The sequence below is a fragment of the Bombus fervidus genome, chromosome 8, assembly GCF_041682495.2.
Source record: "Bombus fervidus isolate BK054 chromosome 8, iyBomFerv1, whole genome shotgun sequence".
NCBI lineage: Eukaryota > Metazoa > Arthropoda > Insecta > Hymenoptera > Apidae > Bombus > Bombus fervidus.
The window spans coordinates 11,951,594-11,979,201 of NC_091524.1; the positions used below are offsets into that span (position 1 = coordinate 11,951,594).

Here is a 27,608-nt window from a genome sequence, read left to right on the forward strand (position 1 = left end):
AAGATGGCATATTAGCGCGCATAAGACGAACAGAATTATTCATAGAAATTATTCAAATACAAGAAACTGTAATACCAAAAGTAGGAGACATTAAAATTGCTTTTTAACATTTCCACAGATTTCTTTCAATTCTATGAAAAAGTTAGAGTTATTTTATCTTTCCTTAGTAATATAATAAAATTCTACTTCTTCCTCTATTTTTTATTAACGTAATATAAATAAGCAAGATTTTTATTAACTAAATATTCTACGTTTAACATAGAATCGCATCTTTTGATTTAGAACTAACCAATTTTTTAATTTTTGAGCAATCAAGTTGCCAAAATATATATGTTTCCAAATCGATGAAAATTAAATTTCATAGATCAAAAAATAAAATGAACTATACACTATTAACAGACTATTCGTAAAAGAAGGGAACAATCATTCATAATCAGGAGGAACGACAGCGGTAAACCGTTGAGGGTGGTGCGCACCATAGTGAACCCGTTAAGGAAAAGGGATAACACCAGTGGCGCCGCTATCGGTCAAAATTCGAACGAATGGTTGTGCCGGAACCGCGCAGATCGTCCTCAGTAGTTGCCCAGACGCTGTCACGGGCGTAGCTGGATGCTGGATTGTCTCTCTCTCTCGTGCGCGCGCGTGTCGCAGGGAGGTGCTTCCTTTTCTTCTTCCTCTTCCTCCTAACCTCGTCCTACTCGTCGCTTGTATCGGTCGACGAACAACGCCGTGGACGTCACGATTTTTCGATGCTGCGGATATCGTGCGACTCGGTCACCGGTTCACCATCTTAACGAGAAGAAGAAAAGGTGCCGGAGAAAAGGGAGGCCGACGAGGTTTCCTGCCGGTCGGTGAGAGAGAGAGATAGAGGGTGAGATAGGGGTTAGATAGGAAGGTAGAGTGAGGCAGTGAAAGGGGATTCGACAAGGAAAGGCAACCGAGAGAAACAACCAGAGACCGGTAAAATAGAGAAACAAAGATGGTGTAAGGGAAATAGACAAGTAACGAGGGGAATACGGGTGCAGCGAAAAAAGATTTCGGAAGAAAAGCTGTACGGGAGGGGTAGAGATGTGTTGAAGTGTGTTCTTGTGTATATATATGGTGCAGTGCGGTGCTGTGCTCGAGAGAGAGAATGGCGTGGTCGGATTTCGCGTGTACCTCGCCGTGACGTGGAAAGGTAAGGATCCTGTCTAACCTTTATCTTTCTTTCTCCTACGACTCACTGTTTATGTATAGATATCGTTTAATATTACGAATGTCACGATGTTTTGCGACCTCTATCGATTAGTAACAAAGATCGAGTTTCTTATTCGATCGACAGTGTGCCCGCCGAAGCCGATAATTGAATTTGATTTGAACGATGATCTGTCTGTCGGTCAGTCGCCGGTACCGCGTGCGCCTCTATCGCCTGACTTATCCTCTTTGCTACTACTATGGAGCTCGTTCGTTGGCATGCCAGACGGAACATGGTTCTTCCGTTCAATCATCTTTTTCTCGTGTGTGCCGCGTGACTTACAGATCATCCACGTTATTCGTACAACGAGAAGCTTCATTTTGGGTTATGAACAGACTGCGGATGTTTATGCATTTGTGAAACGCACATGATACAAGCACAGTACTCGTAATATTTTGTGGATGAAACAAAATATATTAGAAAAAAAAATGAATTTGCATGAAAATCCACAGTCTAGTTACGAAATATTTCGAAATGAAATTAGAGGCAAGAAGATAATTGACACTAACAATGAGTAATAAAATTTAGCATGGTCATACTGTATTATAAACGATTAGTATTCTGATTGGTACTTATCGTCTCTACCGGAAGTGTCATATTGTGTTTCGTATTTCGCGCGATATTAAACTTGTCAATTGAAAAATCGAAATATCTTTAGATCTTCAATGATTTTCTTTTTCTACTTGTTGTTTAATATGATCATATACAATAAAGTCCATTCTATATTTGTATTTAATGTATAATGATTTGTCGAAAATTGGAAATATTGTTCGATATTATGATCAGGGTAAACTGAGTTAAAAGTGTTCATATTTATATGCGCGTAGTATATTGAAAGATATCGGAAGTTTCATTTTGGATTATGCATTCCTCTTACACGTTGTTTCAAAACGGAAGATATATTGTTTAAGTTCGTTCTTGTCGCAGTAAAAACTTTTGTATTCAAATTTCATTTCGTCATATTACACTCGATAGGTTAGGTTGTGTTATTTTATGCGTTGTGTTATTCTTAAGCAATAATGTTGTTACTTGTAATTATTAATTAGTTCAACATAATACAAGTTAAGAATTACAATTGCATTTGCCAATCGAATATTTCAAATTAGAATACATCAAAGTTGAAATGAAAATAAAAACTGAGTAAAAAGAAACAGTTTATTTTTAAGAATAAATAAAACATTATTATAGGTTATAAGATGAATTACTATAAGGTATTTTAGTATTGTATCATTATTAAAAATTAGAATAACAAAACTGTTGGTATATTTAGAAATTGAGATTGTTGACATAACTTGAGGTGTACATAGATAATATAAAAATTGTTCTGTTCTGACCATGAGATAAACTTCCATTTTAGTTGAACAAGGTGGAGATAGAAAGTAGTTTCAATGCTCCACGTGTGGTGTAACTCGATCCCATATGAGTCATATTGTGAAATGGTCTGCGATATTAAAGCTATCACACTGTATTACTTACAAAATGGTGAAAACACAGTAGCCTTGTTGGAAAGAAAAGTACTTGTCTGCTAGTTTTACGGTTTTAATTTCAGTGCATTATAATTAGTTTTCCAGTAAAGTTTGGTATTTATGATATTCTTTAATTTTTCTTTTTCATAATTGAGTAAATAATAGCGTAAATAAGGTTTCGTTTATTCCAACCTTTCTTCTTATAATTTAAACGTTTTCTTATATAATTTGAAATTTTCCAAGAGAAACATTAACATTCATTATAAATTCGATAGTTATAGCAATTAAAATTTTTTTTAAAGAGAATCCACGGCAATCACTATTGTAGTATCTACTTTACTTCTAAATTGAAACAACCAAGTAGTGCACTATATCAAAAGGATGAGACCAAACTTGGGGACTGAAATTATAATTTTTGAAATATCTTTGATCTTTAAAAATCCAGAACACAAAGTAATATATTTTATATGGACTAATGGCTTATGAGAATTGACATCATTATCAACGCTTCTTCAACTTATTTTAATGCGTTTCGTCCGTAGTTCCTCTGGTAACTTCATTACAGATGTCAACACGATGATGCTCGGACGTATTCGCATATGTTCTAAACTACGTCCAGGGATGCACCCTAACTGCGTTATCACCATACGCTGACTGGCCGTTTGTGACGTTGATAAGCACGTGTCAAGCATAGGTTGTGGCACCGAATCGGGAAGCTTGTTAGACAGGTCTTCGTGAAGGATTCAAAGCATCTCATCGTTGATGCTTTTAGTGGGCCCGAACGAAATTGCGTGTCCCTTCAACCGAAGGAAAATCGAATTCTGTTTAAAATTACATTGCACTTTGACATAGCCATTTACAAACACACGATAAACAAAATCTGAAGAGGTATGTTGTCATGTACCAATTTACCTTTCGCTCTTATCGTGTTGGTACGATGGGCACTTCGTGTTCGAAATTGTTTCTTACGTGGATATTTCATTTTATCACTTGCTGTTTTATAATATTAGAAACGATATTTTCGGGAGATTTGTCTCAAGTAATTCTTTTCTACCGGAGGATTTATTTGAACATTATTTGAAATACCTACGATAATTTACTTAGTGTTTATATCGTTATGTTGTGAACTCACATGCAGCAGAAGTTTGTTCTTAATATGTTTATAACATTAGCATGAACTTTTTTTAAACTTCGTTGTACGAGGGGATGTATCGAACCACGAAAAAAACAGCTTTGAACCTATTTTAATATTGCAAAGAAGGATGTATTTTAAGAATCTTAAAATAAACCGATGGTGACCTTGGTTCTATATACATGTTAAGTTTGTTCAATAGAACTATTGAAATATTGTATTTGTTCGCGCGTTCGTTGTTTCAGCACTCAGTCGTGCGTTTCACTTGAAAATCATGTGGAATCGTTACTTGAATTTTGTGAGTTAGAATTCATTTCAAGAGAGAGGATAATATTCTAAGTGGTATCAGACTGCATATGGTCAGGCAGCAGTAGTTCGAGTCCAGTATACAGTAGTCAACTTTAATCGTTACGAAGTACTGTAAATAACACGCACGAACAGGTTAATAAAAGTTTAAAAAGCATCCATACGTATATTACATTGGTGCGATACGTCGAGTTAGATTGATGGGAAAAATTCACGAAATAAAAAATCACGTTTTGTCACATTTGCAGCGCTTCGCTGCGAAAAATTAAAAGAATGCTATCGAAATCGAAATTGTTTCTCGTTCACTTTAAATTCACTATTTCCCGTTTAATTCAGAGGTTTGTCGTTGGATCGCGTGGGTTAAATAAAATCGAAATTTTATTTGTCCACGACAAAATTGTATTTGAACAAAAAATCTACCATGCCACTCGTAGCTACCTTGTTTTCGCTTTTCCACTTTCCAACTCGATCAACTGTTTCCCTCTTTATCCTTTTAAATCTACTGCTCGTTGCTTCGTATATACTTGGTATATACTGAAAGAACTTCGTGCATCGAAGTTTCACAAGGTCCTGTTTTAAGAAATGGATATAGACTCGTTTAGATTAGCCGAGTTACTTGAAGTCGAGTAACTCGAATTTTGTCTTAACACGAGTCACGTTCGCTGGTCTCGAGTCGTTTCTGTTGAGGTGACCTAAGTTCAAGTGGACAGCTAATAGAAAATAGGCACAGTATAGTAAAATAGAAGCGCTCATAGTGAAAGCGATACAAGCGACGAAACTTATAATTCCAAACTTTTAGCTTGTAACGTATATTTTCCTACATTTATCTTGTTCTAGGAAAAAGATATTCTTCTACTATTTTCCCATTAATATATCTCATATATTTTAGAATGTCTATAGAAAAATTTAGTGATTTGTATAATATGAAGGAACATAAAATTTCGAGAAAGGTTGACTTCGTTTAATAAACCAATATATCTCAAGATGTACCTAACCCAAATATTATCATTGTAAATAATATTACGTTATCAAGGAATCGATGTTTCTTTCAAGTCAAGAAATATTCAAATATATTTCAACTTCATCCAAAACTTGGACAAATACTTCAAGTTTACATTGTAATAGAGTGTTTCGAATCATTCAAATTTAAGCTGCACGAAGTCAAGTAGTTTGACTAATGAGAACAGATGTAGAAACGTAGAAGGATGTTCCGGAGTAAATAACAGCTTCACGGTGTGCAGTAATAGAAAGCTATCAAATTGCTTGAATTTAGGTAACTTGACAAATGTAAGGCATTCCAATAAATTACATAGGAAGCGTCGGTATGTTAGGGAAGACGATGAAAAATTTCGAAGATCGCCTTGAAATTAGCTCGTAGATCTTTCCTCTATCATGTGCCATTCTGGATTCCCTTGAATGGTAATTTCTCTTGATATCTCCGTCTTTATCAAAACTTTCTTTCTAAATGACTACGCCCATATTTAGAGGCCACGTGGCTACAGAGCTAAATTGCGAATTCTTAAGACGAAGGAAAAAGTAAGTAAAAGTTAGGAAAAAGTTTATATCGATTTTGATAAAAATGTTACACGAAAAAGTTTTGCTCGAGAAGTAGAAAAAATTATGAATATATAAGATGCCATCGAAAAGATACATAAGATGCTTTCTTTCAATAACCAACAAAGAAATCCGCTTAGGGTAAGTCTTAGTACCTTTTAAAATAAGGGATTGCGTCTTACTGATGTATACATTTACGTACTTGTACAAGATAAATTTAATCTTTGCGAGCTGCTTCTGTGTCCGTAATTTTTCTTACAGGTATTATATCATTATCTTGCGTATTTAAATTTTAAAAAAGTTTACCACTTAAATTAATCCGAAGTTTGATTATTCTCCCACATCGACGGACAACTCGATTAAAAGAGAGGCAATATTGTAAAATGTTTGATCAACGTTTTCACGCGTAATCCTTTGTAATTTTCTTGTAACGTTTAGTCATGGAGGTGAAATTAATTTTTAAGTCCTCTTTCCAACGAGGCGACCGCGGCAGGTCACTGGTCTTATTGAAAAGAACTTACGTTAGAAAAATAGTTTGCAGAGATTATCGGGCGTTGTTGTAAAACTTTACTTTCGTTATCAAACTTTCTTTAACCGCGTTGAATTCAAAACGGCGGCTATCCTTTGAACATTATTTCCATTCCAAAAGTTTCGTCACCGTTGTTAACCAACACGGATGTTTAGCTTACCTCGAGCATATTTTCCTTGGTGATCTTCTAAATTTTCAACGAACGCTCGCACTCTTTCTAATGATTCTTATAAAAAGTTGCAGTTTCTATTTATATTGAAAAGGAGAAAATATACGTTTTACGTTTCTGTTCTTTTTCATAACGTAAGCAACCATTTTTGATATATATTTTTTAATTAGAATTAATTTTTCTTAATATAATATTTGCCGCGATAGTATTATTTATTTAATTGTCACCTATTATCGTTCAGTCATAGGTGACCCTTTGAATTAGATTTAAGGAATCCACTTCTTTCATTTTTAATGTATAAAGTAGATATTTTGTACGAAATATATAGACGTAGACATATTATTAGTTAAAAAAATGTATAGCTGCTTTATAGTTATGAATAACCTCCGAATTTAACCTATCAAGCGAGGACTAGTTGAGATAGAATGTTGAATTTGATGAAGATCAAATATTGACATGTTTGTGAAATCAAATTTATGTTTTGATCATTTCTGACTTGTGATGTTCGTCCAAAATTATGCGGTTTATCTTTCTAGGACGTACTTACTTTAAGCTCCTTTGCTGCGTGAACATTAAAGAGGTTAAACCTCAACTAATGAGGTTACTCATCCACATGACTCTGTGTGCAAGAACATACTTAGTTTTTTACCTAAATACACAAGTTCCTTGTCCTGTGCGGTTTAACAGTTATTTGTTGCTAATGACCATCTTTGTAACAATTAGTATAATATTTCGTGACGCAGACGAATAATTGGATATCATTATTCCCTCATTTGATACCCTTCAAATTAATAATTTTATGTAGATATATATTCAGCTATAATTTGCACATATTTTAAACGAAGCAGATAGACGCAGCATTGAGCTTTATGGATTACTGAACTAGAAAATTCTGATTGAATGTTATCGCGTATTTATCAATTATAGTTGCGTTCTATCTGTATCAATACTGCATGGACCATACGTATATTCGACACAATTGTATCTCGAATTTAATTACGAAATTCGTGTACAATGAGAGAACATTGTGGATATTGTACATATATAATATAAATTTGTCTTTATTTTCTATTCCAAACAGCTGCAACTTTATTCTTCCCGGTTTTATCATACTTCAAAATTAAGAAACTCTTTCGATAGGACAGAATAGTAAAAATTTTGTCTACGCCATAAAACAGAATCGATGGATGAATTAACTTCTCTTTTTACTGAAAGCAATATTTGAGCTCATAATGAAATATCCGTCAGAGAATAGAGAAGCTTGCTGTTACCATGAAATATACAATATAAATTTGGTTACTTGACGGATGCTATTTCGAAAATTGAAAAATGGCAAACAAAACTGAAGGCAACGTGGAATATACGTAAGACAGATTGATCGTTGACACAGCTTGTACCGTGTAAACTGGCAGTGAATTGATATTTACTGTCTACGAGACGGTAGCAATAGTGGAGTCATTCTGTTTGACGAGCACCTTTGTTCCATCGGTGCACAAACAGTCGAGCTATGTCGAAAAGGGGTAGAATTTATAAACGACGAAATAGGTGAAGCTCACGGACAGTCTCGAAATTTGCCGTTGAATCGTACTTAACACAGCTCGTCCAAATGAATGTAATTCTCAACTTGGCATCGTGCCTCGTTTGTACGCAGCCATAGCCGTGGAAATGAAAAGAAACGGTTGGACGCACGTTCGTCACATCGTCTCTTAAAGGTGTCGAAATTTTATACGTCCGAATACTTACGCGATTAAGAATAATTTGCGCGACGAATACGTTCTTGTAGTTTGAGAAGCTTTCACGCAGATCGATCCATTTCCACGTTAAATGCGATTAATCGCCTGTTGAGAATCGTGCAGCTCTTTTGTTCCCTCTTTGAGTTGCTTTGACCTTTTAATTATGTAGTATAGCTTTTTATTAGCTAAACAATGCCAAACAGGAGAACATTTTAACGGGACGTAAAAAGAATATTAGTTGCGCAAGGCCAAAAATTTTTAATTACGGAGGACTAGGTCGCAACTTTTTGGGTTTATACATTTTTTACTATATCTTAACATAGCTAATTCATTACCTTACGTCGAAATAGATTACTTAAAAGAGTTATTAATTTTAATTAAACGTTTATTAAATAATTCACATTGTTTACAAATTTTTGTACAATTTCCATGATAAATATCACTGTTGAAGGTAATTTATTTTAAGGAAATACTTCCTGTACTATTCTAATATTCACAAAATAGTTAAATATGATTGCAATGCATGGATACATAGTTTCGTTACGGGTTACGAATAAATCCACTGGGTTAAAAAATCATGTGGTTACAAATGGCGTGATAGGCGTCTATCAACAGACGTATCTTCCGGTTTTTTTTTACCTGAATAAAGCTGTTTCTCATCGGTATCCCTCTATTTCGAGCTTATTCTTCGCCATTCCTTTCGTTCTAACGTCATGTTCGCTTTTTGGGTCGTTAGGTGCATTCGTTATGTCGCTTGAACGACTTGTCGTTTCACAATCGATGGATCGATTCATACCAAACGTGATTAATGAACATTCGACATCGAATTTCTAGTGACCTATATTTTTAGCATTACACCGAATGTATTATATAAAGAGCATTTTTCTTTGTTCTCTTGTTTTTCTACTATTTTTTAGTATTTTCGTTCATTATTTTCGATACACATGGTTACGATATTTCTTAAAAGACCTTAAGAAAAAGTGTATTAATTGCTTATGCAATATTTCATCCAAAATGCTATGTGTCAAAGAATTTTTAATTACCAACTTTTAAAAATTCGTAAAATGATATTTTATCGATATTTTTGACAAATTCCTTCAACTAATTTTGTGGCGAATATTAGTTTCAGTAGAATATTTGTATCAGAAGTTAGTAGATGTGGTTAGTCTAGCGAAAGCAATGTCTGATCAGATGCAGTCCGCTACCAGTTGTACCATTTGTCTCTTTCTCTTACAATCGACTATTTTGTTATCTCTTCCTCGTATTCCAATCGTGTAATCGCTTATAATATATTTTGTTCATACTTTTACGAATAAGAGCGTAAATTGATCAGAAAATTATTCCAAACAATTTTATACGAGAGCACAGATTCATCAAGTTACTTTATTGCTTGTTTTATGGAGGGATTAAAATTTTCCCTGCGATGAACTTTGAAAGCACTTTTAATACACCGGGGTTAAAAAACAAATTTATTCGTTGTTAGGAATATATCGATAAGAAATTTCCTTTATCACAGTAACGAAATCATTGTTTCATTACAATCCACAGAATAATTATCTCGTTATATCATTTTTGATTAAATTAGATTCCGTGGACGATTTTAATATACTTTAACTCATAATTCACGTGATATTTTATATAAATTGCGTATTATTTTGTACTTTTTTATTATAAAAGCTTTTTGGAATAAACGATGTAATATATTTAAGTAAATTTCATTCTCGCAGAATGTGTGACTACACGCTTTTCAAAGCGAGATTGTAAAACTGCTTTTAAATTTTCTTGAATCTCACATTTATAAATTCTGTCGGATCCTTCGAGCGAAAACAGATATAGAAGTTGTTGCGAATTAAAATCGAAAATAAAATTTCAAATCTTAATCACATTTTTAACCCGCAAGGACTAAAAGATCAATCTGTAGAATTCAAATTGATTTGTCTATATTAATTTTTAATTGCGTGATCACGGAAATCTCTGGTTAAAGTTAAATATTCATCAGACCAAGTGTATTAACGTAATTTTTATAATTGACACGTTTTTGTTATTAAATAATATTCTCGAGAAATATTTTCGTGCGATCTTATCCTATAAAATTCTAAGAATCCTTCCAGCCTGATATCGTTAAATAAAAATAAATAGTATCTACATGTAAAACATATACGAATGAAAAATGATGTTTAAATTCTCAAGGGAAAGAGACTTGAACTTCATTGCACTGTTACAAAAACGAATCCTAAAGATTTCTCAAAATTGTTTACAAAGCAAAATGCAAAAACCGACATTCCATTTTATGCGAACTATATTAAAACGATATAACTACTAATAATATAATTAATGATATATCTGCTTCTTGATACAGCCCAAGTAAAAGATCTAAAGTACTCGAATATTTCATATGTTATGAGTTAAGAAACGTCTAAAGTTTCTGGTTCGATACTTCTAAATATTATGACATAAAAACATTTTATGTATGGTGGGTGGTGGTTGTACCAGTCTATTAAGGCTGTCTCACACAATATATTCATTCGTGTCTCTCTGAATTACCTTTTGGCAAGGCTTTGTACCTCCATGTAGGAAGGGTGTTATCGCGGTTGAAATCCTGCCAAAGACACGGTTCAGTCGATTCGGTTACAACGCCGTGACAGGATCCAATGCGATATTTTCGAAAATATGATGTACAGGGTAGGAGGTATTCATTGGATAGGGAAACTCAACCATTGAAATGGCTTGATTAACCTTCTTACATCGCATTGCTTGGATTTCATTCTCTCTTCTTGTTTCGCGTTCGTTCAATTAGGGACTCGTTCTTCTGACTTGCTATCAAGCCTACAATTATCGGGCGATGAGCTGCGGAGTCATTTGCGTGAAATTTCTGGTAAAATTCTGTCTGTTCTTCATTAAATTTCTAGTTACCTTAGACGAAGTCAAAATTCAACGTAATATTGTAATCTCTACATGAATCGGGATCTTCTTTCAAAAAATTTCTATCAACAGACTTCAATTGTAGAATTTAATAACTTTTGCAGTAGAATTCCTCCAAACCCTTTAACTGTAGAATTCTCAAAAATAGAAAATTTTACTCGTTAAATAAAGTAAACGATTTTTATGAAGGTAATCAGCGTTCGAGTTAATATGTCGGCAATCTAAAATCAAATTGAGAAAGAATCTTACATTCGACTTATTTTTATTCCTTGGAAACATCGAAATGCGGGAACAGAAATAGGAAAAAATAAAAAGGAATCTAGAGAAGCTTTTCCGGATTACGTCGAACCATCCCCGTGGACCCGTGTTCCGAATAGAATTTATTCTGGGCACAAATTGAATGTTTGTCATAGTTTAATCGACTGTAAAAATCTTTGCGTTGCTCGGACCACGGAAAAATCATTGCCAAATTGTCCGCGATTCGTGCGTTATGTGATTGTAATTCCGTGCCAGCTTCTCCTATTTCCACATTGAGGATATCATTACACATGTGTGTCGGCGCTTTCAATCTCGACATCTCGTTCTAGCATCAGCTACGTGCCTGCAATTCTGTCACTGAATCAGCTACTTCTAGTACATATACGTGTGTGTGTGTGTGTGTGTATGCGTGTGAATGAATCTGGTTGTTGATTAGGGTAATAAATATTGAGACTGGAGACCTGCGTTTCTCGTAGATAGATACTTCTGTATATGATATACGTATGAAGAAAATTTTTGGTTGTTCGTTTGACGAATGAAATTGGAGCCACATATGTTTTCCGGTGTTAAATAACTTGTTTATTCATGTACCAACATATTGAAGTCCACCGTTGTATTATCTATTTGGCTTTTATTAACATAGTCTGGTTCAAACACTATGGTGTATTTATAGTATGCAAGTAGGTTATGGTCAAATAGGTCAATTATTAATGATTACAAGGAAAGAAAAAATTTTTTGTATTTATTTCAATTAATAATAGTTAATTAATAATGATATAAGGTACATTTAAAGGTAAACTCCTCAAACTTCAATTCTGAATCTTGTGAATTTCCATGTTGAGATTTAATTCAGTCTTAAGGTTTTTCGTCACTTTTCAAGTAACATGCTTGCAATATAATTTTTTTCAAGTCCATCTCAAAGTACATGTAAAATAATACACGATGCCAAGTCCAGAAATTATAGAAAACTTGTTGGGAACTTACAGTTCCAATTGGGGGAATATTTTTTAAACTTTTTAAAACGTCTATCTTTCTTCTTTTTTAAACTTTTACTGTTAAAATCCTCCCATCGTGAATTTCAAATACTGTTTAGTCGGTCCTCATCCGAATTGAAATTCCCGTATCAATTTCAGCGCTTCGAAAGTACTAATTTAATTTCTGCCCGTTCGCTGAAAGTGCAGGGGAACATTCTTCTTCGCATTCAATTAATACAAAGCACGCTATGTTGCGGAGATCACTTTCGTGAAATATTCAAGAGACGCGTGTTATCGTAGGTTCCCGAGACCGAATATCCGAGTACTATGGCACTGTTGTCTATAGACACGTATTCATGATGATTGTAGATGGTAAATCGAGCATATACTTGTCAAGGGATCGTAGAAGTAATACGAGCCAAGGATTTGTTTCTTTCATCGTGTATGCATTTGGCATACGTGTGCATGATTATCGATACATTCGACTTCCGATATTATTGAAGATAGAATCGTAGCAGTTTCTGCCTTATGATTCCTGCATCTTATATTTTCAGGACAAATTCAAACAGAAGTATATCTTATGAGACGTTCTTTTTATTATATGGAACGCGATCACATGCATGTTATAACTCGTGCAACTATCGATCTCTTTGTATACTTTTATTTATTGTATTAGGTTGATCGGAAGTTCTGTTGGTTCTGTTCTTTCAAAGGAGCAGGTTGTTTGTTCGAACTTAAATTTGTATTAACTGGTCTTTCAGATAATATTTCTACTTATTAGGCAATTCATTTATCTCATTGCCGTTGAATTTTTCATTTATATCATTTCAATGCACTTTTGAAACATCGCAGCTTGAAATTAACCAAATATGATCGAAAAAGGTGTCTATGATTCTTACGACTCGGATTTTTGCGCGAACGTACGCGTTTCAGACGTAGAAATTTTAATTTCTATTACATACGTATATTATTGTTTCATTAATTCGTCTCTAAATTTCTTTTAAGATTGTTAATATATTTATACATGTGGTTGGCTCGTATATTACTGTTTTAAAATACGTCATATGAATACTTTTAGATAATACGATTCGTAGTTCGGTAATAAAATATGTTTTAATTAAATAACGTTAAAATAAATGAGAATATGGAAATTAAGATATTCAGGCATAAATAACGTATGAAATATAATACTGAAATTTACATGCAATGTAACAAATACATCTTTCTAAAATACTTCCCTCGAATCTCATTATTTTCTTCCGTATTTCGAATAAATACGAATTAAATGTTTAAAAATACAGCGTTTCGCGTTTTAAACAGATTTGCCAACTATCCCCTGCATTTCGAGTTATTTTCATCGCACCTGTCTTACATTCAGCTTATCGCGAAAGTTCTCACGTTAGAACGAATCAGCGTAGATCGTTCTCACCCGCGAGAAGCGTTTCGCGAATTAACCACGAATTTCTGGGGAAAAGTGGAACGAGGATTTACTTGTCCGCCAGATAATATCAGCAGCGAATCGAGCGGGATTTATTTAGAGTCGACGTGTATGGTATAAGGAAAGAGAAAAATAGTGGAAATGGATGTTGGTTGAATTATGGATAAAATAATTTTGCCACGTTCTGCTGGTTCGTGGACCAATTATAATTGACGATAATATTGACAGAAATAAAGTTTCGTGTAAGTAAATGCATTTACTGCTGTATCGTTAAAAATAGAAACAACGAGATATGAAAGTGGCTGAATATTTTATTGGAATGTAAAATTCTGACGAAAGATTTGTCTTTTCCGGGACACGAAATATTTTAAATAAATTGTTGGTCATTTCTCACGCGCAGTGTCACTATTTTTGGAAGAAAATTGTTTGTACTTTATCTTTATTACTATAATTCATTGGTTGTTTCCTCAAATAGAGCCGTGATGGAAATGTAACGTAAGAAGAAATTGTAGGAAGGAAGCACGATTGATATAACGCAATAAGGTTCACTGTTCTTGTCTGAAGATAAATTAAAAATTATTCAGAAGAAGGAAATGTTTTTTCCTTATTGGAAAGGAGACTGTCTGGTGTTATTCTACACGAGAATAGGATTCCATACTATCAGATGTGCCATCTCTTTTTCCAATCTCTTTGATTGAATATTCTAATATTGTAACTTCGTGTCGATACCTTGTGGAATTTAATGTTCTCGGTGGTTTGATCCTATGGCGAAAATGGAATAATACGTTTAAGAAGCTTGAACAAGTTTCGTAAAACATTCTTACAATATTTTTCAATGATATCTTAGGATTTTTAATACTATTTCTTTTGAATTATATTTCTCGCAGTTTGTTAAAATTACTCTATGGTTTGGATTACATTATATCAAGCTTTAAACAGCTTAAAAAGATTTCTTTTATATGTTTTCAAGAATTTGTGAAAATATTTCTATCATTTTTTTAATTAAATTTTTTTAGAACATTTTCATTTTGCGTTTATAGCTTTTTTTCGGAACGGCATTAAGTATTTACATAACATTGTTCCTTAATTATACCATTAAAAAATTTTCAAGAACTGAATTTATGGGAGATTTTTTTTTTAAGACCGAGAAGTTTATTAAAACGCCGGGTAAAGCGAACCAAGAGTCACCGTTTTCTCAATATTCCTCAACTCTGTTTTGCCACAACATTTTAAAGTAACGATAAATATTTTCGTGGAAAAATACTATCTTGACTCCACCGCTATTTCTTACGAAAATGTATTATAGTGGAAACTTCCTTTGGTAAACTTGGAAAATAATCTCACTGTTTTGTTCAATAACTGGAACACTAACGAATTTGAATTGTTGGTAAAGCAAAGTTACTAGTTTCAGTTCTTTCCAGGTTAATGCTACGGAAACTTGGAATCCTCTTGCGTTGAGTTTGATGCGTGATTCCAAAGTTCGTAATTATAGGCAACTTACACACTGCAATAACATTCCGGTATACTAACAACGACAGAGTCAATAACGTTTCACTATGGGCCGCATATCTTGATTTATACGTTTGTAATGTTACGTATAATTTACTTACATTTCTCTGAATATATGAATTTCTTAGTGGAATTCGGTTAAGCAAAGTAGTTTCAGCATTTCTTATATTTTCTACAGAGATAAAATTGTAACTTAATAATCTTAAATAAATTCTTCATCCTTCGAATAATTTATATTTAAAACGATATTTAAAATATTTCCATCTTTTTACTCTTATTTCTACAATGTTCTTTTTTCTCTTGTCGATAACGTACTTCGAAGTAGTAATACGGGAAAATTTTGAAATTTTTATTTGGAGTAATAATTCCGAAATAAATTTTGTACGACTTTCCAGCTTGTCCGACCATGCACACCCCTTTTTACTTACGCTTTACTCTGCCTCTTGTTTTGTATATTTCGCTACGATTATTAATTCCGTTATTTCCCTTTGTTATTTATTCACGCGAATATCATTGCACTCTTCGAATTACAGAGTGACGATCAAAGAAATTAAAGACATTCAAATCAGTGTGTGAAAATAGGAAAATAAGTAAGACCAAGGTATTAAAGTGACTTCATTGTATCGCATGTTATTAGAGAACAATTGTTAGATAAATCAAACACATGTTTAGTGAAAAATAATTAAAGATGATTAATTATTGAGTCTTATTAATATAATAATTGTTTGTTCAAATACTTTCGATACTTCGAATATGTATATTAACATACATGTACTTGCATGTACATAACTTGCACTAAATATCTCGTATATATTTTCAATTTCTTTCAAACCTTACCAATACAATCATTATAATCGAGCCTCGTTACAATGCTAATGTAATTTCAAAATCTTTCGTACAATGCCCATAATATATTTATTGAGGGTATCTAGCCACAAGCGCTCCAATAGAATCCGTGAAAACCGAGATTCGATGAAACCAAATCCGGCGACACAAACGACCACGACGGACGTCTTTCTGCTCTTCTATTTGTTATTCGCGCACCCACGCTTATCTAATCGTCCCAGTCGATCTGATCGACTGCTTAATGCCGTAACAGCCACAATTAGCATCGGTAATTTCGAACAGAACCCTCTAACGGGTACAATTTCCCGGAACAGCGCACACGAAGGTGGCTTTCTCGGTGTCGAGTGGCTGCGCCTTGCCACTCGAAAGGGAACAACCTAGCGGGAAATCGATAGCCGGCATCGATACCGTGATGACATTTCGACAGCCGACGAAACGAAGGTGTTCACTGCGCTCGACGCGCGAAATCTCTGCCACGGATTGAATGGCGGGTCGAACCGAATCACCGAAGATATCTCTGGCCGAGAAGGGCAATGATTTGCATAATGTATGCGGGATGCAAATTTCACTGCATTCGCACTAGTCTGGGACCCGTCAAACTGCGTCCCGGACGCCTTGGGGCTAGCTGAAATTTTCCGTGGAAATTTCCAGACGCTGCGAGCGTATCCAGTCGTCGTCGAACGCGAACTAGACGCCTAAGGAGATATTTTACTGTAGATCCTTGAAAAAAAAATTTGTCCTTTCTTCAATTGTATTCTTACGAAGTCCATCTTTTTTTTTTTTAAGTTTCAGAAATACGCGAGTGCAAAGTACTATGTTTCAATTTCGAACATTAGATTTGTTTCGAGAATGTTTACTTCTAATTGTTTGCTACAGTCGCAGCGATATGATAAATTGTAATAATTATGTGTCGGTCCTGGAATCCACATATAAATTTAGGTTTAAATCCTACAGGCCAAGTTTCAATGTGAATTAGATACGAAGATGCGAAGAATCTGCCGAAGGTCTAAATCTAAATCTGTAGTGTGAAATAAAAAATACGGAAATAACGTGAATGCAAAGATTGATCAAAGTGATGATCGAAAAATGCGATATATATAATACATAGGTAAGAGGGGAATTAATTTCGTTGTAGCAAATTGATGACATTGTTATTATTACATCGAATATGTGAGTCCTTTATAGCCTAACGTCTCTGTTGTGGTTATTAGATGTATGAACAGAGGAACGCGTGGATAAATTGTAAAGTAGAAAATATATTTTAATACAGAAATACAAGTACAAGTAGGAATATAATTTGAGCTGGTGTTAACGTATGACTGAAAACCACGAAGCTGTCGACTGTCTACTGTCTATGGTCTGCCTTTGTCCCAGTCTATTGTCTATACGCTGTCGATGGTTTCAGTGTTTGAGAGAACTAAAAAGACCAGACGTAGAGTTTTCTTAGAAGTGGTGACCACTTCGACAGTTTCAAACGAAAGGAGCATTTTTAAAGATTTTGATAAATGAACTATATACGCATTGTAAACGTACATACATATTACAACACATAGATTATTACATGCATACATATATTATATAAATAAGAGTCATATATTTAAATATTTCTAATTTTATTAGCATGTCTAACCGTAAGATGTTAAGCGTTTCGTAGAACGTTAAGTTTAGCTCGATGAGTAACACGAGTGATAGAGAATTCAAAGCTAGCTATACACGTCAGCACCAATAGTAATTGTCTTATTCAAAATGCAAGCGTTGGTCAAGCCTAGTTGGCGGTCACAAAGGGCGTAATAGGATCAATTTTAATTACTCCAGCATTAACTCATGCGCTCCAATTGTACCCGACAATTCGAAATTATTAATCAGGCGACGATGTAAACGCGTAAGCGCGCCGCGATTCAGATTGTATTATTCAATTTAATAGTCCGCCAGGTCGAATGTTCGTCAGTCTTCTCCTCGTATATGTATTATATCTCGATCGTTTCAATTTTTCATCTTCCAAGTTTCTAACTTTCTTTTCGTTTACAAAATTGTGGCTGATGTATATTTCCAGATTAAAGAGGAGGTAATATTTGAAATTACAAGTTGACGAAGATAATTTGAAAAATGTATCGAAGTCTTCCGAAATTTATTTCATAAGAAGTTAACGTTCTTCTTCCGTTCCATTTTTTTATCATTTAAATAAGTAACCAAATACCGACAAATATTATAAAATGTGCAACGTTTCATAATAAGAAATGAAATTACTAGAACATCGGATACGAAATTATTCGGCACAAAGATCTTTGGGTTGTAAAGGTAGCCCGCAGTCTGGAAATTTAATATTACCTCTGATTCCCATAAGTGATCGTAAAGTGTAAATGCAGAAGAGGAAATGGTATATACACTGTCGACAGAATAATGAAATTTTCGCGAACAATAGAACACTCTCGACTTGCAGTAATTGGTCAATAGGATTTAGAAATTTCGCGAAACTACGGAATGTACGATGGTCAGGTGTTTCGAAAGCTACATCTAACTCAGTTCCACGATATACAAGCACGATTCCTGTTGAACATCGTCTATCCAATAAAAATCTGTCGAACTTTTGCTCTTTGTAAAATTACGCGATTGCATTGCGATTTAATAAAATTTCACGAATAATGTCCCTACCGAACTTTGAATTTTTATGCAAACATCTCTATGATGTCACCAATAAAAAAGGTCCAAGTTCAGCAGAAGTTTGTTTTATTAAATTTTAATATAATTGTTATACAATTATACAGGGAAAAATAAATATTACAACGAGTACTGTACTGTAGATATTTTGTATAGGAATTTTCGTTTATCGGATGCATTCTGTGTATTTTCGCCCCTTGAAATTTCGCAAAGATACTAAATACATAGCAATCGTTACACATCTTTCATTTCTCGGTTTTTGTTTCGTATCTGTTTAATAAAAATTAATCAATTAAAAGTGGAACTAATCGAACAGTGAAAAACATGTCTCAAACGTACGATTGCCACTATTCTATCAGCGTTGGCGTAAACACGCTAAAGTTCAAAGTGCAACTCGAAACTGTAACTTCAAATTATCACGTTTTATGTTACTTCCACGTAATGCAACGTAGGAGAGGGTATTCGCTACGAATGTTTATACGTAGCAGGTAGCGGAATTTAGAGTTACTTGGAATTACCAGGTTTCAAACAACTCTTATCTCATGCAACGCGAAATTGGGAATTTGGTGCGGATGTTTATAGCGTGTGGCCGAGTTTCGGAAGATGTGAGGAAAAACCGAGCGAGGTTGGAATGCAAAAGAAGAGTCTATAGCTATCCAAGGTTTTAGTTGTATATGTAGATGTGCTGTATCCTGCAAATGTCTGCGTAGTTTGCCTAGATCGAGTGAAAGAGATTGTAAACTAGAGAAAAGGAGAATGTGCAAGTGTACGTAGTTTTGCGTGCGTTGTGTGAAAGACGGAGTAGTTGGTTGCTGTTGAATGATAGGTTTTGTTCTCTTCAAATGTATTGCTATATCGAGTTGTTGTATATTTGAGAATTATATTTTAACCCATCGACAGTATAATAAAACGACGAAGAATTTCAGAATCGTTTCTTTATGTTTAAGGTTTTCTGCGTTTTCTGGTATCAGGCACAATGAATACATAAAACTGTTCTACGATAGGTGTTCATACCTGTGCTTACAAAAATCTTTTACAAGTATATCACGTGCGTTGTATGAAACACTTTGTAGTTCGATAGATTATATTGGAAAATCTTGAAACAAATCTGAATATATACATGGAAGTTACAAAATGTTCAATACTTTGTATGTCTCGCAAAAATCACAAAAGTTACCTATTTAATACCTTTCAATTCTCATATACATTGTTCGGTTAATGTTAAATTTCAATTTACATTGTTACTGGTAATACTGATAAAATTCCAAAATGTTTTACGTAATCCGTACAATGTGTACATAAAAGTTTTCCATGATAGGTAAGTGTTCAGTTACTTTTGTGTGCGCCCCTGTAAACGTAAATCCAAATACGAACGTAAATCGTAAACGTGACTGAAACACGCGTAAACGTTGCATGGCAAGAGGATTCTATTTTCTATGAATCGACCGCGCGTGAATGCACCCTTAGCCGAGAAGATGCAGAAGATGGGTAACGATCAACACGTAAAGTTGTTGGGGCGCGTGCGCGTGCTCCGTGACGTCATCAACGCAACCCCCAAAGGGACCTAAAGGGGGATGCTTTTCGATATCATTTTACGATAGCTGTAAACCCGCGTCACACTCTCTTAGCTGGAACATTGGCGTGATATGCATTGACACGCGCGCCGATACTTCCTGACGAGTGCTCCGCTTGTTTCGAGACATTTTGCCAGAAGAGTTTAGCCCAATCGTTGCACAAACATCTGCCCGGTAAAATTTTATGCAAGATCAGCCGCTAGCAAAAAGTTTCGCATGCATTTAGATTATGAAGCTCGATCGCTGCGACTCGCGACTAGACCGAGAGCTTCTCTTTGTAATTTCGAAGCCACGTGAGTCGCTTTCGATGACTCTTCCTTTGAAAGACTCGCTTCCGAGAGTCAGTAACGAAAGTACGTCAATTAACGTGGAATTTTGTTGATTTCTCCCGTGAAATATTCTTTTCGAAATGTCGATGAAAAGTTATAAATTATAGGGATTGAACACCGAGATGTTTAATAGCCTACGAAACCTTTGGTCTCGGAAGCGATATGTAATTAAGGGAAAAGCACTCGGGCGAAGAAAAAGTAGTTCGAGGAAAAAAGGAAGAAGTTACTCATGGGCTCGCAGATATTAGCAATGAATATCATCGTACGGTTACCAGACTTCCCCCTCATCGTTTACCTCGACGTCCCTCCGCATTTTTCCCTTGAATTATAGCTGTATTTCTCATACATCATCGCGATTCCTTTGGGACTGTGTATATTAGGAACATCGAACCAAAAGTCGGTCGAATATCTTTTGTCAGATAAAGCTAATACAGTAACAGAGATATATGTATTTTTATCTCGTATATATATATATATTTTATCCATTATTACCATTATTATTATCCATTATTTTGAATAAGTTCAGCTTCAACTTTACTTTTAAGTCAATAGGTAATTAGGCATATATCGCAATTTTTAAGAATCTTTGTTTCTTTATTACGATTTAAAGTGAGTTTTAACGTTGATCGAATACAGGGTAGCTCTGATATTGTATGATTCTCATCCCTTACTGTATTTGTTATTACATAATAATTTACATCGTTACTTTTGACATTCTGCGTTTTTCAATTCTGCCTTTTCAAATTCGCGAGGTCTTCAAACTTCCGCGCAGACGTGCAACGATTGCGTCGGTAGGCGAAATCGTCCGAAAATGATCGAACGTCGCAACGCTTCTGCGATCGGAAACGCGCGTAAATACGCGAACGTTCAAACCTTTGCTTATGTCGTAAGTAATTTATTCGCAGTTAATTGTTGCTTCTTTCGTCGAGAATAAAAGATATTAAATTATTAAATGACGAAAAAGTAAGAATTCATGGAAATTTGTTCATTCGGAATTAACAGTGTTGCGGAAGTTTGTAGGATATTTAATTTTAATATGATTCTATCATATTAAACGTATTTTTCAACTTCGTATTATGTCTATTTGTAAAATATTTATCATATATGACAAAGGTTGTTATTATTAGTCAAAAATCAAGTTGGTCAGTGGTTGATGAAAGTTATTATTTTCGCTACTGAATCTAATTATTTCTAATTTCTTCACATTCGGACCAACAATCATGAACGATGGCAATGTATGTGCAGAGCTCGAATGTATCGTTATATTTGATAACAACAGAAAGGTATAATAATAGAGAAACGTAAAATTCATTATACGTTACATTTTATGCAGTTTAATAGATAGTATGATACCAGTTACGTTTATTATTATACATGTAATATAGCAATACGCTATATTGTCCATATTTCTATAAAATTCAATTGACGCGAATGGAAAGTCACGAGTGACTATAAATGTGTTTATAGGAGTTAGCATGATAGCAAACTAATTTCTAATAATTGTTTCTACGACACTAGGAAGATATATTTAAGACTCATAAAAAACTTGATATTCGTAGTATGTATTAAACAGTTAATGCGTTTACGCGGACTGCGTTTTCCTGGTGATAAAGGTCTTCGCGTTCGCGCTAAAAGGAAACAGGCCACTTGGCACGTAACAAGAGCTCGTTCTTTTAACAGCACTTTAAAAGAACAGACACTCACTAGGGCAGTAAACCAGCGGCTCCTGTTCAATCACACAAACACAATGTACACATTGATCTTCCTTGCTTCGAGAACGCGTACATTTTCGACATAAAATTTATTTAATCAAAATAATTTCTACATATGTAATTCTTTGCGTTTTTATCATACACTGCGTTACCAATTTCTTTATTCCAGATTTTTTAAATTTTCAATAAAAAATTCTTCGAATGCTGAGTTTACAGTTACTTTAATTTGAAATAATTTCTTTCTAAAAAAAAAAAAAAATTATCCATTGTCTACCTAAGTGTTGTAACGGGAATAAAAATAAATAATAGGACATAAAATGTAAAATACAGAATAAATCATAAGACTATAAAATTCAAACATAAAACATAGAATAAACGGAATATAGGAATGTAGGGACCATAGAGTAGGAGGAACGAACAAGGACATTTTTTAAAATATAAATTTTTCAGTGACTTGTTTCTGAATGAGCTTTAATGTAAATGTTTTACGGTTGGCAATTATTCATGGCATAAGGATGATAATTATATTCGATAGAGATACTGCACGTCGTGTCGTACAAGTGGTTAATTCGTCATCGTACGGATGCATAAGATTAGGTTTGAAGTGGATGGATGGATGGTTCATCGTGTTTAATAGATGGTCCTTTGAAGATCTAATATCTAAAGCCTCTATAAACCATCTTTAGAGGCTATGTACTTAAGTTTTTACATTTCAGTCTAACAAGACAGATTAATTTGTCGTCGTATATCAATTTCGATTACGTAATATTTATATTTTTTTTTATAGATAATAAAAATCATTCTTTGGGGACAATATAGAAAAACGTTTTCCAACAAATAATATTTTCACGTTTGTTTAGAAATAACAAAAAAGTTCTTCTTTGAAGATATAGTACAAATGTAAAGTATATTTCTGGATAAGCAATATTGTAAAATATCCTTTTGGAACGTAGAATTAATAACAACATTAAAAACAGTAGTAAGAATAAGGCTTTGAAACTTAAGAAAAGCGTCTACGTACGACGTAAGTGTCTAGAATGTCTTACGTATTTTCAAGTTCATTCACTGTTACCTTCCCTGTTCACATTTTGACACCTTGCCAAAAGTTCTTTCATCGCCGGCTTAGCAAAGAGAAAAAAGGCAAAATCCGCAACCAATGTGATTTAATCAACGACCTAGAAGCAAGTAAAACGCGAGACTCGCAATTATCTCGCAGCTTTCCGCCATTGCAAAGAATAAATGCAGCCAAATAAATTTTCAAATGTCTCTCCGTGGCCATTAAGGTATTCCGTAGCGAACGATAACGGGCGTTAATATTAATCGCAGGTGCGTTTCCTCGATACGGTTTTATTGCCTGTGAAGGAGGCACACAGCGAAGTAAGAAACTCGATCTTACGTAATGAACAGTTGTTACATCGATGATAAATCTCGGTTCGTTGAAAATTATACGAGAGAGAAAAAGACGTCGCTTATGGCCCTCTCTCGTTGCCTCGGTGTAATTAATAATGCGCCTGGACGACGCCGCCTTCAAATAATTTATTCCACATTGCGGGCGTTCCGATCGGACCTCACTAACGCTGCTCGGAAATTTTGATTTATGTTTTAGTTGAATCGAATCGATAAAAGGAAGAGAATGTATGAAGTGATTTCGCGAACGATCGTTGAATAACGAGTTGACGGTTAAATTTAAATAGCGAGACGAAATGGGAAAGGATATTTTAAGTTGAAATATTTTTAGAAATATTGAAACGAAAAATTATAAATCGCTTTGTTAGAAAATCTTTATTATAAAGAAAGTTCTATTTATTTGGTTCAAAATTTATGGCTATAGGTAGCCCGAGAAATTACGTTGATGTAACTGAAATAGGAGAATTTCAGTTCATCGTGTGGCCTAGGTTAGTAATATTTATAACAAAAGTTAAATTGTTATTGAAACATTTTTTTATATTTTACGAAGAGTATGCGATAATCAACTGTTTTATACTCTATCGTTCTCTTGATAATTATCCTAAAGAAACTTAACGATTATTGCAACTCGAAATACTAACAAATTATCATAATAAGTTATTTAATCGAAGGTAAATGATATGGTGATTTTTTAATTCAAAGACCATAAGTTATTATAAAATGGTAGAATATTTGTAGAATTAGTATTTTGCATGATTTATAATATTTATTTTTTGTACGTTAGGTAATTTTCGGCACTAAAGATGATAAATTTCACGTATGAAGCAGTTTCTGTGTTTTTCCAATCCACGACCTCGTTTCGAAATAGCCAGCCATTTAGCTTTGACAATTTACAATTTTTCATTCGGCATAGTATGGCTTTGATGGCACCATTTAAGCCACTAATGTTTTTACCTCGGTCATACTACGGCAATTTACCATACAAGTAGGTATATTTCACTGACATTTGAATGGAAACTTTGGTATAAATAGCGCTATACGAAATTACTCCTGTGTTACCTAATTCTATGCAGATTGCACTCTATTAATTGTCATTAAAGTAATTCGACATAATTTAACCTCGCGATTATTCTATAAATCTCTAGAGACACGAACTAGAATTATTTAGCTTCTGAAACTTATATCAGTTAATTTAGATCATTGACCAATCAATTTCATTGATGAAATTTCTAAAATTTCACGATTTGACTAAACACGAGTTATTTATATTTCAAGAATTTCATACAATTAAATTAGTGAATTTAGGTCACTGAATAATCGATCGCATTGATAAAATTTCGAGAAATTGAACGTACTTTTAACCACGAAAAACTTCTAATTAAATCAGTGAATTTAAATCATTGGTTACTCGATCTGATTAGTAAAATATCTAAAATGTTACAATGTAGCTAATACGAATTATCTATTTTCAATCCAATAACTGCTCGATGAAGATAGCTCTCAACGTGTTGCAAGCTCAAGCTAGAAATTTTCTAGTCGAAGGCTGAATAAAATTATCGGGACGAAACTGAAAAGCGAGTGTATCCGGGGAACTTTGTCGCAGTTGATAAACTCGCGTTAAACAGAAGCCGGCGTAGATTATTTCACGGCAATTAAGAAGTTTTCCTCTTAGCAGAAACGAAAGTCCCGTTTCAAACAAGAAGTCTGGAGTTAGGTGTACAGTCACGGCGGAAGTTTGCGGATGCAAAGTGTCGGGGAAAAATAAATTCACCGCCGTGGACTGAACAAACGCGAGACACGGCTGCCATGTGTCGTGTGTACCTACCGCCAACTTTTAATAAATAATTCAGCAACATGGGACGTGTTTTTGCAACTCGTGTGCTTCTTACCGATTAACTATTTCGTTTATAAGTGGGGCTTGCCAAGTAGTTTCTTCCTCGTTTCCCTATTTTCTTCTTTTCTTTTTACGTCTAAGCGCGCGAAGATTCGCGTTTGAAAACTTTTTATCGAATGGTTTTGTGAAAGAAGGTGTTTGAATGTTTGATTATTCTTAGAAGTAAATTCAGAAAAATTGTTATTAATTCAACGTGTATTTCGTGATGCTCAATATTTGTTTGAATTTTAAAATTATATATTGTTCAAATTATTGATCCTTTAAAGTCTGACAAGCTACTATATTTAATTCTCCGTAGTATAATCGGAATAAATGTTTCAATCCATCGATAATTATTTTTTTGACTGTTCATGCAAGAGCGCTTTGGAGTTGATAATTAGATCGCTTGTTAAATGTATGGAGAAATAAAACAACGTAATAGAATTAAATAATATGTGCAATCAAGCAAGAAATAAATTGCCAGTCAATATAAATTCATAATAAAATATATTACCAGTAAAGCATATACGTATATGTTTATACACTGTTTTGCTTGATTAAAATATCCTGTTTACCATTTCCACTGAAGTTTCACCATTCTCTTTGCGCCATCTTCGTTGTTCTCCGTTCAATTAAAAATATTTGATCGTAATCGTAGAATAGCCTGATCGTAAAATTTATCTTGCTTAAAATTTAGAAAGATCGAAGTAAAGATAAAAGATCTTCGAACGTATTAACATATTATGAAAAATGACAAACCGTTAGATAGGACATTTTAATCAAACAGAACAGTACACTCCGAACTTTCATTTACGACTTCAGCAGATTTCTAAAAATAACCCCCGATATGTATTCAGAATATTGAACACATAACACGTATCTTTTTGGGAAATGGGGACGACGGATACGAGATATCCGCGGATTTCCAGAATTTCGTGTCGTGAAATATGAAATCTTAATTCCGTCGCTGGAAGAGAAACGATCCGTTGATCGTGACTTTTCGTTTTCCCCGGGTATCATACCACTGTTCCGAGATTACTCGTAGCTAGATCTCGTCTCTCAGTAAACACTCTTTCCTCCAGCTAGTCCTCCATTTCCGTTTCGGTGCTCCTGATGTTAATATTTTTCTCATTTCCGTTAACTCGCTACGAGGCAACGACTCGACTTATCGTTCGCTAGATAGATTTTCCAGATAGATCGCAGTTTCTCCTGTTTTTCGTTCGTTCTCGGTGTTTTCGTCCTTTTGCTCGCGATCGTTAAGCGAAGAAGGCGATATTTTGATCGGCGAAGAAAGAAAGAAGATTGAAATTTGTCATTGTTCGTTTTGAACGCTTTTGTTGTGGTTATAAATCCGGATATTTTGAAATCTTTCTTTTATAATATTTTCTCCAAATAATTTTACCCTTTCTTAGGCGTTTTAATCGAATGTACTGATTAGATTTTCCTATTGCTATTGATTGTTTATTCCAATCGTTTGATTCGATTAGTAAGATTATGAATTATTCGTAAGAAGAGAACAATTTTGGAACGATGTGATTAATCTAAGACGTATAGGCATTTTTTGAAACATACATAGCAAAATAATGGAACGTGTTTGTTGAGGTTATTAGATGTATGTGAACAAAGGAACGCGCGGATAAATTGTAAGGTAGAAAATATATTTTAATACAGAATTGTAAATACAAATCGGAATATAATTGAGCTGGTCGAGATCCGCACGCTAGTGTGACGCCATCCAAAATCCAGACATCTGGGGACATCGGACATGTCGATAACACTTTGTCATGCGATAGCGATAAGAAAAGACAATAGCCGGACTCCCACCCATAAGATATGTGAATCATAATGAGTAGAGAAAAACCCCAGTCCTTTAGTCAGTAAGTCAGTCTGTACTCTGCAGTTAATAAAGCATACGAATGGGCTATTGCTTATTCGCCTTTTTATAACACTTCGTTATTTATTACGTGACACTAGCAGTGTTACCC

At 34.3% G+C, this 27,608-nt stretch overlaps 1 protein-coding gene across 1 annotated transcript in view; it reads left to right on the forward strand.

Annotated features, from left to right (window-relative positions):
• The first annotated feature begins 582 nt into the window (after positions 1–582).
• Task6 (TWIK-related acid-sensitive K[+] channel 6) overlaps positions 583–27,608 on the forward strand; it is a 163,417-nt gene continuing 136,391 nt past the window's right edge. The window contains exon 1 of the mRNA XM_072008270.1: positions 583–1,177. The gene's annotated coding sequence lies outside the window, so the exon portion shown is untranslated. The remainder of the gene's footprint in view (positions 1,178–27,608) is intronic.